Source organism: Nicotiana tabacum, chromosome 4 (genome assembly GCF_000715075.1).
Source record: "Nicotiana tabacum cultivar K326 chromosome 4, ASM71507v2, whole genome shotgun sequence".
NCBI classification, from domain to species: domain Eukaryota; kingdom Viridiplantae; phylum Streptophyta; class Magnoliopsida; order Solanales; family Solanaceae; genus Nicotiana; species Nicotiana tabacum.
In genome coordinates, this window is record NC_134083.1 from 82,751,613 (window position 1) to 82,767,079 (window position 15,467).

The following is a 15,467-nucleotide window of genomic DNA, read 5'->3' on the forward strand; positions in this document are numbered from 1 at the left end:
TCTCGAAGATAAGTATAGACGTCTCTGTACCGATGCGCAAGACTCTACTAAACCTGCTCATGACTCGTGAGACCTATGTAACCTAGGCTCTACCAACTTGTCACGACCCAAAATCTCATATGTTATGATGGCGCCTATCGCAATACTATACAAGCCCACAACTCACAAATAACCACGCATCATTAAGTTAAAATATACTGAAATAAGCTTAATAGTAAAAATCTCATAATTGACTGATAAGAAAATATCGCGACTCAATACAAAATTCCCTAACATTCGAGTATCACCGAGTACATGAGCATCTAAATGACAACATAATGTGACAGCTAAACACTGTTTAGGAAGATAGAATAATACAAATAACTAAAATGAAGGAGAGTCAATGTCTGCAAACGCCAAGGTAGCTACCTCGATAGTCTCCAACAGATAAAGTTCCAAAGCTAGTAATCGCCGTACCTGGAAGTACCTGGATCTGCGCATGAAGTGCAGAATGTAGTATGAGTACAACCGACCCAGTGTACTTAATAAGTAACAAGACTAACTTTGGGTTGAAAGCAGTGACGAGCTCAAACAGGTACAGTCCAAATACAGATTTAAACAGTACAGAAATGTAGACATGCTTTCAAGTTTAACAGTTTAAGTTCAACACGGATAAAATATGCCAAGTGTGACTGATATGAGGAATGATACATCACTATATCTACATGTAAATTATGCATGCCAATTATAATGCAACACAGTGATAAAGTCATATACATACTCTCGGAGTAATTAATTCACTTGGTCCTCCCAGTCACTCGTCCTCCTAATCACTCGGCTCTCGCGCTCGGCACTCGGACTCAGTAGGTACCTACGCTCACTGCTGGTATGTCAGACTCCAGAAGGGCGGACCCTACACAAGTACTAATATAAGTCAATCGTGGTATGAATCAATAAAGCATGATGTGACGTGCAACCCGATCCCATAATTATCACTCACAATCAGGCTCTCGGCCTCACTCAGTCATCAATCTCTCTAGACTCTCGGGCTCACAAATGATAGATGTGACTGAGTACATAATTGCAAATTAGGCAAGAAATTCAACTACAAAACAACCTTTGTGGGTCCCAACAGTACCATCATATAGCCTAAACATGATTTCTAACATGAATCAGAGCTCAATTCCTCTAACACATGGAGAGTTCATGAACAATTACAAGATTAGATGACTACACAGTTCCATGGAATCGACCGAGTCATAATTACTACGGCGCACGCCCGCACGCCTGTCACCTAGCATGTGTGTCACCTCAACACCAACCACATAACACTAATTCAGGGATTCATACCCTCAGAACCAAGTTTAGAAGTGTTACTTACTTCAAACCGTGCAAATCTCTACTCCAACAAGCCCTTGCCTCGCGAATTGGCCTCCGAACGACTCGAATCTAGCCACAAACAACTCGATACAATCAACACAAGCTATAGGAATCAATTCCATACGATAAATCTAAGTTCTTTAACAAAAGTATTAAAAAAAATCAACTCAAAAAGTCAACACCCGGGCCCACGTATGAGAATCTGAAAAATAAATTAACAAAATTTGAACACCCATTCAACCACGAGTCCAACCATACCAAAATTAATCAATTCCAATCATAACTTGACCTTCAAATCCTCAAATTAAAACCTATGAAGTTTCTACAATTTTTTCCAATTTTTCCAACCCAAAACACTAATTAAATGGTAAAAAAATGATAGGTTCATGTATAACAACCAAATCCAAGTTAGAATCACTTACCCCAATTAACTCCTTGAAATTCCTCTAAGAATCGCCCAAATCCGAGGTCCCTAGCTCAAAATATAAAAAATGGGTTCAAACTATACCTATTAATCGGGCAGGGCAGACCCGTTTACAACTCAGTTTAGCCCGGATCAGCCCAGTACTGTAGCATTGGGGGCGGGCTGTGACGGGTTGGGTGAGGAGCGGGTTTCAAACGAACAGTTTTTTATACCGATGCACCGGAACCCGCTAAGCCCGCTAACCCGTTAACGGGTTTATAACGGGCTACAGGCCGGTTCAACCCGGTATCCGTCTACAATTTATTTTTTTTAATTTTCTGGACCGTTACCAACGGTCAAATTCAAAAAACCTCATGTTGACGAGGATGAACTTACAAAAATGATGCAAAGCATGTGATGTACTATTTCTTATTTTTTATAATTGTTGTAAACTTTTAATTTGCAAGTTCAAAAATTAAAAAAATCAAAAAAGAACTTACAACTTAATTTAAAGTATTATATATTATTCAATAAAAATATCAAATGAAAGCCTTCAGAGCTTGATCCTTACATATTGCTTATTGGTCTTATTAAAGAATTTTTTGTAGCCACTTACTTTCAAATTTTAATTTTAAAATTTTAAAATTTAAATTTCAAATTTAAAACTTTAAACTACAAAGTTTAATTCTAAGCCTTAAAAGTTTGCAAACACTTAAGTATCAATAACATTGAATAAGAAAAATAAAATTTACTTTAAAAAAAAAAATAGCGCGGCCCGGTCCAGCCCGCTAAGCCCGAACCCGGACGAACAAAAAAAACTCAGAAAAGTACAACCCGCTGATTCAGCCCGGAACGTTAAACGAACGAGATGATTTTTTTTATGTACAGTCTGTCCCAGCCCACCCGTTAAACACCTCTAGTTAAAACCCTCGATTTTGAGATAAATAACTGCTGCCCAGATGCCCTTCTTCGCGAATGCGGAAACTGCCTCGCGTTCCCGAAGCACAAAACTCAGCCATCCAAAAATCCTCTTATATGAACGCAAAGTCTCCCTCGCGAACGTGATGCTTCATGGAACTCCGCCTACGTGAACGCATCCCTCTGACTGTGAACGCGAAGACTTAAGGCCTGATGCCCAAGCCGGCCTCATCCTCCTCCGCGAATGCGAGTACCTTCTCGCAATCGCGGTGCTCAACTTCCCCATACCTTCGCGAATGTGACTCCTTCTTCGCGAACGCGAAGAACAAACTTGCCCTACCTCGCAGATACTCTTCGCGAATGCGAGACCTCTCTCGCGAATGCGTATAAGGAAACTAAACACCAAAAAAACCTGTAGCTCAACAAGGCCAAACTTAATCCGTAAATAACCTGAAACTCACTTGAGGCCCCCGGGACCCCATCCAAACATACCAACACATCCTAAAATATCATAAGAACATAGTCAAACCCTCAAATCACATCAAACAACATTGAAAATATGAATCGCACCATAATTCAAGCCTAATGAACTATTGAACTTCCAAGTTCTAAAACCAATGCCGAAATACACCAAACCTACTCCAATTAAACTCAAATTTTTCACATAAGTCATAAATGGTATAACTGAATCCTCTCGGTAACCACAAAGTCAACTCTCGGTTAAACCTCTCAACTCTCCAAACTTTTATTTTTTCAACTTTCGCCAATTCAAGCTGAAATCATCTACGGACCTCCAAATTATTATCCGGATACACTCTAAGAATATCAAAAAATATATATTCTTTTTTCTGACATTCTCCTCTTTCTTGGCCTTGTCTCGAGCGGGCAAATAACTGTGCATGGTGATCCTTAACTCCATTTTGCATTTTTCACGAGGACCATTCCCTGCATTTTCCTGAAAGTCTCCAATAACAAAGTCTACAAATTCATAATGATCAAAAGAAATTGAAGAATGATGGTCATTGAAAATTGGGTTTGTGCATATGACGACCTCTTCATTCTCATTTTCTTCCAACTTAATTGTGATGACCCAATATATCATATTTAATTTTAAATATTTATTTCTATATTCTGAGACCTCGAAAAGCACTATTCAGTATTCCTTGACTTGCGTGCATAGTCCGTAAATTTTTTCGGAAAGTTTTTATCTAAAAAATTAATTAAAATGTGAAATTGAGCTTTAAAACTCAACTAATTGACTTCGATCAACATTTTCAGCCAACGGACCCGGATTAGTATTTTAACAGTTCCGGTAGGTCCGTATCGTGATTTGGGACTTGGGCGTATACCCGAAATCGAATTTGAAGGTCCCTAACTCAAATTATCGGCATTTAACAGAAACTAGAAATTTGGATTTGGAAGTCCGTAGGACAATTCGGCGCATTTTGGCGAAAGTTGGAAAATAGAAGATTTTTGAAAAGTTTGACCGGGAGTTGACTTTATTGATATCGGGGTCGAAATTCGATTATGAAAATTGGAACAACTCCATTATGTCATTTATGACTTGCATGCAAAGTTTTAGTTCATTCCGAATTGATTTGGCATGTTTCGGCACGAGTTATAGAATTAAAAATTTCATAAACTCATAAGTCCGAATCGACGCGCGATTTGTAGTTTCACCGTTGTTATGTATGATTTGAGACCTTTAGTAGGTCCATAATATTTTTTGAGACTTGTTGGTGTGTTAGGAAGGGGTCGCAAGGGAGCTCGGGTGAGTTTCGGAGTGGTTTCAGACCATTTTTAGGTCATTGTTAACTACTGGTTTTTGACAGTAGTGTGCAAAATATTTGATGCGCAAAGCTGACTTTGGAAGCTTATATCTTGCAATCTATAAGGAAATTATCAAAACATGAAAGTTGTAGCCCTTTTATTCTAGTTTCTAGAAAGATAAACCATTCATCATTTGGACAGAAAGTTACAATTGATTGACTGAAGGCTGGTAATGCAGTTTTTGTTTGCCTGGCAGTGTGTATCGCCAGAAATTTCTGATACACAGGGCTGATTTTGGAAGCTTATATCACGCAATCTATAAGGAATATGAAAATTATCAGAACATGAAAGTTGTAGACCTTTGATTCTAGTTTCTAGAAAGATAAACTATTTATCATTTAGACATTTATACAGAAAGTTATGATCGATTGAATAAAGGCTGGTACAGTAATTTTTGGCTTGAAAGTTTTGAGACAAGTCGTATCTCACAGATGCGACTTTCCTGGACAAAATATATATGTCTGGAGTCCGACATTTTTGTTCATTTTTAGAGTTTTAGACCTCGATTTTGGGCGATTTCAGAGGCATTTTTTACGAGTTTGAGTTGGGTAAGTATTCTTTATTCGAAATTAGTTATATTTCATGATTTCATACTCATTTACATCATGAAACCGTGAATTTATGGAAGAAAAATTAGATTTTTATAAAATTTTCCAAAAACGAAAATTTAAGGTTTGAAAGCCAATCTGATGTTGGAGTTCGATAATTGTATGGTTGAACTCGTATCGGAATGGGTGTTCGGATTTCGTGAGTTTTTTCGAGATTCGAGACGTGGGTCCCACTGTCAGTTTATTAAATGAATTTCGGATTTTAATCCAGAAAATTAATAATTTTATATGGAATTAATTACTACGATTCGTGTTGAGAATATTGAATTGTTTGTGACTAGATTTGAAGCTTTCAGACATCAATTCGCGAGGCAAAGGTTTATTGGAATCTTGAATTTGGTTGCGAAGCGAGGTAAGTGTCGTGGTTAACATTGACTTGAGGGAATAGAATCTTGAATTAATTGTTACGTGAATTTCATATGTAATGACGTATAGGCAAGGTGACGAGTGCCTATACGTCGTCAAATTGATTGTTTGCACATTTATTTGGAAATCATAAATTATTTTAAATCATGAATTAATTATTACATTAATTATTTCTCTCATATTCCTTGCTCAATATTATGCCTTGAATCCATGCTATATTTGTTACATGCTTATTTGATTTATGTGACTTAATTGTTACTTGACATTTAGCATACTAAATATTAAATTGCTTATTTCCTCCTTAATTTTCACAATTAATTGCTACTTGTCATCACTTGTTTCAAAATAAATCATAATTATCATATGGTTGTTGTCTTACAATTTCATATTAATTATTGCATTTATTGGAATAATTTCTTTTATAAGAATTGATAAATTATATTATTGAGGAGCGGGTTGCACGCCGTAACGAAAATGAAAGTGAATACATTGGAATAGCGGGTTGCACGCCGCAACAGAATTGATTGAAAGTGAATATATTAGATGAGCGGGTTACATGCCGCAGCAAAATTGATTGAAAAGATATATTGAGGATCGGGTTGCACGCCACAACGGAATTAAATAAAAATGAATATATTGTGGGATTGGGTTGCACGCAACAATGGAATTGAATATGAATATATTGTGGGATCGGGTTGCACGCCGCAACGGAAAGTGATTTAAGTAATAATTGGTTATGTCACGCCCCAAAACGAAGGAGAGCGACCGGCGCTCAACCGAGTGAACCCGAACGAGCAAGCCTGTCAGATTTTATTCTACCCAAACTCATCCACAAATGGAGATAATACATATTTTCATTAATTAGACAAAATGGTGTTCACGTCTATAATACCAATTCATTTCCAATAGCTTCATCATTTTTAAAGTCTCAATGGACAAGTAATATAACCACAACATAACATATTTTGTCTTCCCCAGCACCAATACACAACCCACACTATGTCTACAGAGCCTCTACAGATAAAGAAGTGTACAATGATAATGCCGGTAATAAGGCCCCGGCTATACCTCAACCATAATACATAAGGAACAAAAGATACATAACCCCGGGATGAAGTGGGGCTCACCAAGTCAGCTGGGAAGAAGATGTACTACTATCATTGATCAATGTCTCCTACTGTGGAACCACCTGCATCCATTTAAAGATGCAGCGCCCCCGGCAAAAGGGGCGTTAGTACCGTCGAATAGTACTGGTATGAAAACTAAACACCAATTTAAGAATTTAGAAATACAAGATAATTATGATGAATCAGTGCGGCAATAGAATAATATAGATAATCGTCTCAACCATAGCAAGCTTATTAAAAGCTATCAATAACATTTATAGGATTTAAGATGAGATCCTCTATAACCATCTTCACACAAAGCGGCCCCGTCGCCTCACCCGATGTATACATGTGGAGGTGTACCTACAGTATCACAACTCTAATCAAGAGGCCCTGCCGCCTCACCTCAATGTATGCGGGTGGATGTATAACCACAGTACCAAGAACCTACACAAAGCGGCTATGCCACCTCACCCCAATGTATGCGGGTGGAAATGCATCAACGATACCAATACCAACACAAAGAGGCTATGCTGCCTCACCCCAATGTATGCGGGTGGTGGTGCCACAACAATACCAAAACTATACACAAAGCGGTCGTACCGCCTCACCCCAATGTAAGCGGGTGGAGGTGCAGTCCCACAATACCATAATCCCTACACAAAGCGGCCATGCCGCCTCACCCCAATATATATGCGGGTGGAGGTGTGTCACAATCACAATCTCTATACCATAATCCCTACACAAAGTGGTCATGCCGCCTCACCCCAATGTATGCGGGTGGAGGTGTTTCACAATCGCAATCTCTACACAACTTGGCATAATAACTTTCACATAAATCACGACTAGAAATTATAACATGTGGATCCTCAATTTATAATGCAATATGATAAGAGCATTTGAAATACAAATTGAACATATATCTTCATCACAAAACTTATCGGAATACTCGATTTATAATCAACATCTCGGAACTTACAAGGATAATGAGAATTCCAATTCTTAAAGAAGAGTTTAGCCAACATACCTCAATTGAGCTTCCTTAAACTCTAAAACGTTCCAGAATTCTTAGCAACTTCAATCTATTTTAGAAATATAACAAATTGAACCACAATTAGGAAGATGATTATGGTTCTACCTCATTTGAGCATTTTATCAACACTAGGTGTGCATTAAGGTTTCAAGGCCCTTTTTATGGAGGATTCCACCATCCCACAACCCAATCTTTATCATTTTTAGCTCAAAAATCTTCTTACATCCTTTGATAACACATACATGTAAAATAACCAATCCTCTTGCCCAGAAATTATCTTGCTTATTATCTATTTCTACACAAAATTCGAAATTGAGGGTTAGGGTGTAGAACCTTACCTCTAGGATGAAGACCTAGTGGGTTTCCCTTCTTAATCTTCCAAAACTTGGGCAAGAATTGAAGGACAAATATTGGAGAACACCTTCTCACTCTAGGGCACCCTCTCTCACTCTAAAATATTAGATAATAGCTCAAAAATGACCCAAAGAGTGTATTTAACGAAATAGGGTCGGGTTTTAAAAACCCAAAAATGGAGCTCCGGAGCAAGGTGTGCGATCGCATAACCGATATGCGGACCGCATATCGGTCGCATAGTTAGTTACAAAATAGCCAAAAGAACTGTCTGTGTATGCGGTCACTATGCGGTCCGCATAACTATTATGCGGTCGCATAATGCACCGCATAACAGTTATGCGGTCACATAGTCGACCGCATAGTTGCTTCCAACTGACCCAATTAACTGCCTCACTCTGCGGCCATTATGCGGTCCGCAGAGTGATTCTGCGGTCGCATAATGGATAGCAGAAATGCACTTTTCCGCCAAAACATTTCCTTTACTTTCCGGTGCATTGTTCGACCCAAAGAATTTCTACAATCCCCAAACACGTAAGCCTAGTCTGTCCCCATGAAACATTAGTTTCTTTGTAGAATTTTCCAGGCCTTACACTTAAGTACTTTGAAATTTTCCAGGGTGTTACATTCTCCCCTGCTTAGGATCATTCGTCCTCGAATGAGGGTCAAATTCTGTTATTAGCATTTTATGCAACTCAGGTTTTTCATACCACACACCAACAACCCCAAATTTGACTAACTCCTTAAGTTTCCAAAATTTTCGCCAGAGTTTCCTTTGTAACTAGGCCTATCCACCTGTCAGAGTGCCCCAGAAACACATCCTAACAACATATACGTATGCCAGCGACGTAACATAATACAAAACAACACCAACTGTGGCCTCACAAGCAATTATATTACTAGAACGGAACACCCTTAACATCAAATGTGTAAATCATACATAATTCATAGAAAGCAACTCTTAGAAAATTACATAATCCACAGATCACAACTTATAATTACATGGCTATTCAAACAAATAAGGATACTTTTTCTTCATTTCTTCCTCGACCTCCCAAGTAGCCTCTTCAACCTGTTGGTTTCGCCATAGCACTTTCACGGATGAAATTTCTTTGTTTCTCAATTTTCGGACTTGCCGGTCAATAATAGAAACTGGAATATCTTCATAAGTCAATTCTTCATTTACCTCAATAGTCTCAACCGGAACAATGACTGTCGGGTCTCCAACTACTTTATTTAATATAGACACATGAAACACCGAGTGTACTAATGACATCTCAGGTAGTAGCTCAAGCTTGTATGCTACCTCACCGATCCTCTGAATGATTTTGTACGGTCTGACATACCTCGGACTCAATTTCCATTTCTTACCAAATCGCATTACACCCTTTATGGGGGAAACTTTCAAAAATACCCAATCATCTTATTTAAATTCCAAATCTCTACGACGGACATCTGAGTAGGATTTCTGACGACTCTGAGCAGTCTTCAACCGCTCCTTAATGATTTTAACTTTTTCCATAGCCTGATGCACGAGGTCTAGCCCTATCAACTCTGCTTCCCCAATTTCGAACCACCCAATGGGAGATCTACATCTCCTACCATATAAAGCCTCGAACGGTGTAATTTGAATGCTAGCATAATAACTATTGTTATATGCAAATTCTATGAGTGGTAAATGATCATCCCAGCTACCTTTGAAGTCTATAACACAAGCGCGCAACATATCCTCAAGCGTCTGAATAGTCCGTTCTGCCAGCCCGTCAGTTTACGGGTGAAAGGATGTACTAAGATTCACTTGAGTACCCAAACCTTGCTGAAATTTCTTCCAAAAAAAGCAGTGAATTGTGCCCCCCCAATCAGAAGTGATGGAAACTGGGGTGCCATGCAACCTGACTATTTCTTTGATATACAACTGAGCATACTGATCCACTGTGTCGGTAGACTTAACCGGCAAAAAGTGTGCTGATTTCGTGAGTCGATCCACAATCACCCAAATTGAGTCAAACTTGCGCAGAGTACGCGGTTATCCTACCACAAAGTCCATATTAATCATTTCCCATTTCCACATTAGAATTTCTATGTTCTGTGCCAACCCACCGGGCCTTTGGTGTTCGGCCTTCACTTCCTGACAGTTCGGACATCTTGCTACAAAGTCCGCCACATTCCTCTTCATATCATTCCACCAATAGACTTCCTTAAGATCATGATACATTTTTGTAGAACCTGGGTGCATAGAATACCTCGAAGTGTGAGCTTCAGTCAAAATTCTTTCACGAAGACCATCCACATTTGGAACACATAGTCGCCCTTGGTACCTTAGTGTACCATCATCCATGCCAAGAGAAAAGGCCATGGTCTTATGTTTATGAATCCCCTCTTTCAATTGCACCAACAATGGATCGCTGTATTGCTTCTCTTTAACTTCTACAACAAGCGATGATTCAGCTCTATTTTGCACAACTACCCCTCCTTCACTAGAGTCCGTAAGATGAACTCCCAAACTAGCCAATCGGTGAACTTCCTTGGCTAATGGCCTCTGATATGCCTCCAAGTGAGCCAAACTACCCATAGATTTCTGGCTAAGAGCATCAGCCACAACATTGGCCTTTCCCGGATGATATAGAATATCAATGTCGTAGTCCTTGAGTAACTCAAGCCATCTTCTCTGCCTCAGCTTTAGTTTCTTCTTCTTGGAAATATATTGAAGGCTCTTATAGTCCGTGAATATATCCACATGGACCCCATATAAATAATGACGCCAAATTTTCAATGCAAATACCACTGCCACAAGTTCTAAATCATGTGTTGGATAGTTCTTTTCATGATTCTTTAGTTGCCTAGAAGCATAAGCTATCACCTTCCCTTGTTGCATTAATACACACCTAAGCCCGATTCTTGAAGCATCACAATATACCACAAATCCATACATACCCTCTGGTAGAGTCAACACCGGCGCCGTAGTCAGTCTTGCTTTTAATTCCTGGAAACTCTTTTCACAAGCATCTCACCACTGGAACTTAATTGCCTTCTGCGTCAATTTAGTCAATGGAGAGGCAAGAGTAGATAACCCCTCAACAAACTTTCTGTAATATCTAGCTAAGCCCAAAAAACTGCGAATCTCTGTTGGAGTTGTAGGCCTTGGCCAATTCTTCACCGCTGAAATTTTCTGAGGATCAACCTTAATTCCCGCACTAGAAACTACATGACCCAAGAATATGACTGATTCAAGCCAAAATTCATACTTTAAAAACTTTGCATATAACTGGTGCTGATGCAGGGTTTGCAGTATTACCCTGAGATGATCGACATGGTCTTCTCGACTTCGTGAATATACAAGAATATCGTCAATAAACACTATCACAAAAGAGTCGAGGAATGGCTAGAAAACGCGATTCATAAGATCCATGAAGGCTGCTGGGGCATTTGTTAGCCCAAAAGACATCACCAGAAATTCAAAATGCCCATACCAGGTTCTAAAAGCTGTTTTCGAAATATCCCGCTCCCTGATCTTCAATTGGTGATACCCAGATCTTAAATCAAGCTTGGAGAAGTACCTGGCACCTTGCAATTGATCAAACAAGTCATCTATCCTTGGCAGTGGGTACTTATTCTTGATTGTTACCTTTTTAAGCTGCCGATAGTCAATACACATTCTCAGTGACCCATCTTTCTTCCTTACAAAAAGGACTGGTGCGCCCCAAGGCGACACACTTGGCCGGATAAAACCCTTTTCTAACAAATCTCTCAATTGTTTCTTTAGCTCTTTCAATTCTGTCGGTGCCATTTTGTAGGGTGGAATAGATATAGGATGCATGTCTGGCATCACATCAATCCCAAAATCAATCTCCCTGTCTAGGGGGTTCCCAGGGAGTTCATCCGGAAATACTCCAGGAAATTCATTCACAATAGGCACAGACTCAAGTGTAGGTGCCTCAGCATCGGTGTCCGTAACTCGGACCAAATGGTAAATACATCCCTTGTTGATCATCTTTGTGGCCTTAAGGTAGGAAATAAACCTACCCTTTGGCACCACATCATCACCCTTCAACTCAATAACTGGCTCATTTGGAAATTCGAACCTAACAGTTCTAGTTAGGCAATCAAGCTTGGCGAAACATAAATAAACCCAATACATCCCCATTATCACATCAAAATCGACCATTCTCAATTCAATAAGATCGGCCACGGTGTCTCGACCACGCAATGTGACAACACAATTCCTATAAACCCGCGTGGCCAAAATAGACTCACCAACCGGAGTAGATACAGAGAATGGCTCATAAAGCTGTTCTGGTTCTATCCCAAATTCCATAGCAACATAAGGTGTGACATATGACAAAGTGGAACCGGGATCAATAAGAGCATATGCATCATGAGATTGGACAGTCAATATACATGTGACAACATCTGGAGAAGTCTCTGATTCCTGATGTCTCCGCATAGCATAAAATCTGCTGGGTCCTCCCGAATTCTGTGCACCACCCCTAGCTGCAGCACGCCCTGCAGGTGCTGGGGTGCCTCGAGCTAGAGGTGATGTGGATGTAGTAGCTGCAGAATTAGCTGGTTGTGCCGCACCTCTGCCCATATTTCGGCGGGACGAGCGGCAATCTCTCTGAATGTGACCCCTAGCATACTGGTAGGTCCATAAAACAGGACCCAAAGTGCATCCTTCAATACTTAGGGCATAGAAGACTCCACTGATAAAACCTTCTATCGGGCCGACCCTGCTGGTGGGGTCCCCTATTGCCCTGACTGGGTCCAGATGACTGTGCACCCATCGAAGACTGGGCGAATGATTGGGATGGTCCTGATAACGCTCCCTTGAATGCCGATCTACCACCACCACCACCGGAAGAACCACCAAAGTTGCCCGCAGACCGGGCCTTGCTGCTACTCTGACGCTCCATTCTATTCTTCAATTTGCGGGTCTCTGTGGCTTGAGCAAATGCCACCATCTTACCATAGTTCATATCGGCATTCAAGGCAGCTGTAGAGGCCTCATTAATAACCAAGGGGCTAAGGGCCTGTACAAACCGGTGCACTCTAGCCTCCATAGTGGGCAACATGTGAATAGCATACTTGGACAGGCGCGCAAACTCCATATGGTACTCCCACACATTCATACTACCCTGCTTCAGGCTTTCAAACTCAGCGGCACGAGCTGCCTTAGTTTTGGCAGGCAAGAAATGATCCATTAAGGCATCTGTAAACTGACCCCACCTTGCCGGAGGGCTTCCCTCCTCATGGGATTCCTCTCACAACTCAAACCAAGAATAGGCCACCCCTTTCAGGTGGTAGGAGGCCAACTCTACTCCCTCCATCTCTGTAGCATGCATAACCCGGAGAGTTTTGTGCATCTCATCAATGAAGTCCTGGGGGTCCTCCTCGGGATCAGTACCCGTAAACACTGGAGGATCTAACTGAAGAAACTTGTTCACCCTGGAACTAGCAGATTCCCCTGGATGACTGGAAGAAGTAGGCCCAACACTCGATCTCTGGTCCTGAGAAGCCACTAACTGTGTCAACATTTGTATGGCTCCCCTAATATCAATATCAGACACACCAGAATCAGAAACTGGAGCTGGAGGTGGAACTGGAATATCAGTTGGAAGAACCGTTGCACCTTCTGTAGGTGTAGGGACAGGTGCAGTCAGATCAGTTGTATTAAAGTCAGGCAGTGTAGTAACTGGAGGAATATTCTCACTCCTCGGGTGCTCACCCGCATCATCAATTATAGGGTCAACTGTCACTCTGTGGGTGACATTGGCTCTTTGTCCAGTTCTTGCCTTCTTCTTAGGCGCCATGTACTGAAAATTGGAGCAACGCAGGAGTTAAAGGAGGAACAATCTTACAACAAGTTTTATCGCACGATCAAGAACATAAAAGAAGGGTATTATTTGTAAATGCCCATGTAGCATCCTAATTATAGATGTAGTCGACAACACACCGATAATAAGGACTCTACAAGACACGGCTCCGAGATATCCTAGGACACTTTAAAACCTTAGGCTCTGATACCAAGTTTGTCATGCCCCAAAAACCGAGGAGCGCGACCGACGCTCAACCGAGTGAACCCGACCGAGCAATCCTGTTAGATTTCATTCTACCTAAACTCATCCACAAATGGAGATAATACATATTTTTATTAATTAGACAAAATGGGGTTCACGTCTACAATACCAATTCATTTCCAATAGCTTCATCATTTTTAAAGTCTTAATGGACAAGTAATACAACCACAACATAATATATTTTGTCTTCCCCAGCACCAATACACAACCCACACTATGTCTATAGAGCCTCTACAGATAAAGAAGTGTACAATGATAATGCAGGCAATAAGGCCCCGGCTATACCTCAACCATTATACATAAGGAACAAAAGATACATGACCCCGGGATGAAGTGGGGCTCACCAAGTCAGCTGGGAAGAAGATGTACTGCTATCATTGATCAATGTCTCCTGCTGTGGAACCACCTACAAACATTTAAAGATGCAGCACCCCCGGCAAAAGAGACGTTAGTACCGTCGAATAGTACTAGTATGAAAACTAAACACCAATTTAAGAATTTAGAAATACAAGATAATTATGATAAATCAGTGCGACAATAGAATAATATAGATAATCGTCTCAACCATAGCAAGCTTATTAAAAGCTATCAACAACATTTATAGGATTTAAGATGAGATCCTCTATAACCATCTTCACACAAAGCGGCCCCGCCGCCTCACCCGATGTATGCAGGTGGAGGTGTACGTACAATACCACAACTCTAATCAAGCGGCCCTGCCGCCTCACCTCAATGTATGTGGGTGGATATATAACCACAGTACCAAGAACCTACACAAAGTGGCTATGCCGCCTCACCCCAATGTATGCGGGTGGAAATGCATCAACGATACCAATACCAACACAAAGAGGCTATGCCGCCTCACCCGAATGTATGCGGGTAGTGGTGCCACAACAATACCAAAACTATACACAAAGCGGTCGTACCGCCTCACCCCAATGTAAGCGGGTGGAGGTGCAGTCCCACAATACCATAATCCCTACACAAAGCGATCATGCCGCCTCACCCCAATATATATGCGGGTGGAGGTGTGTCACAATCACAATCTCTATACCATAATCCCCACATAAAGCAGTCATGCCGCATCACCCCAATGTATGCGGGTGGAGGTGTATCACAATCGCAATCTCTACACAACTTTGCATAATAACTTTCACATCAATCACGACTAGAAATTATAATATGTGGATCCTCAATTTATAATGCAATATGATAAGAGCATTTGAAATACAAATTGAACATATATCTTCATCACAAAACTTATCGGAATACTCGATTTATAATCAACATCTCGGAACTTACAAGGATAATGAGAATTCCAATTCTTAAAGAAGAGTTTAGCCAACATACCTCAATTGAGCTTTCTTAAACTCTAAAACGTTCCGGAATTCTTAGCAACTTCAATCTATTTTAGAAATA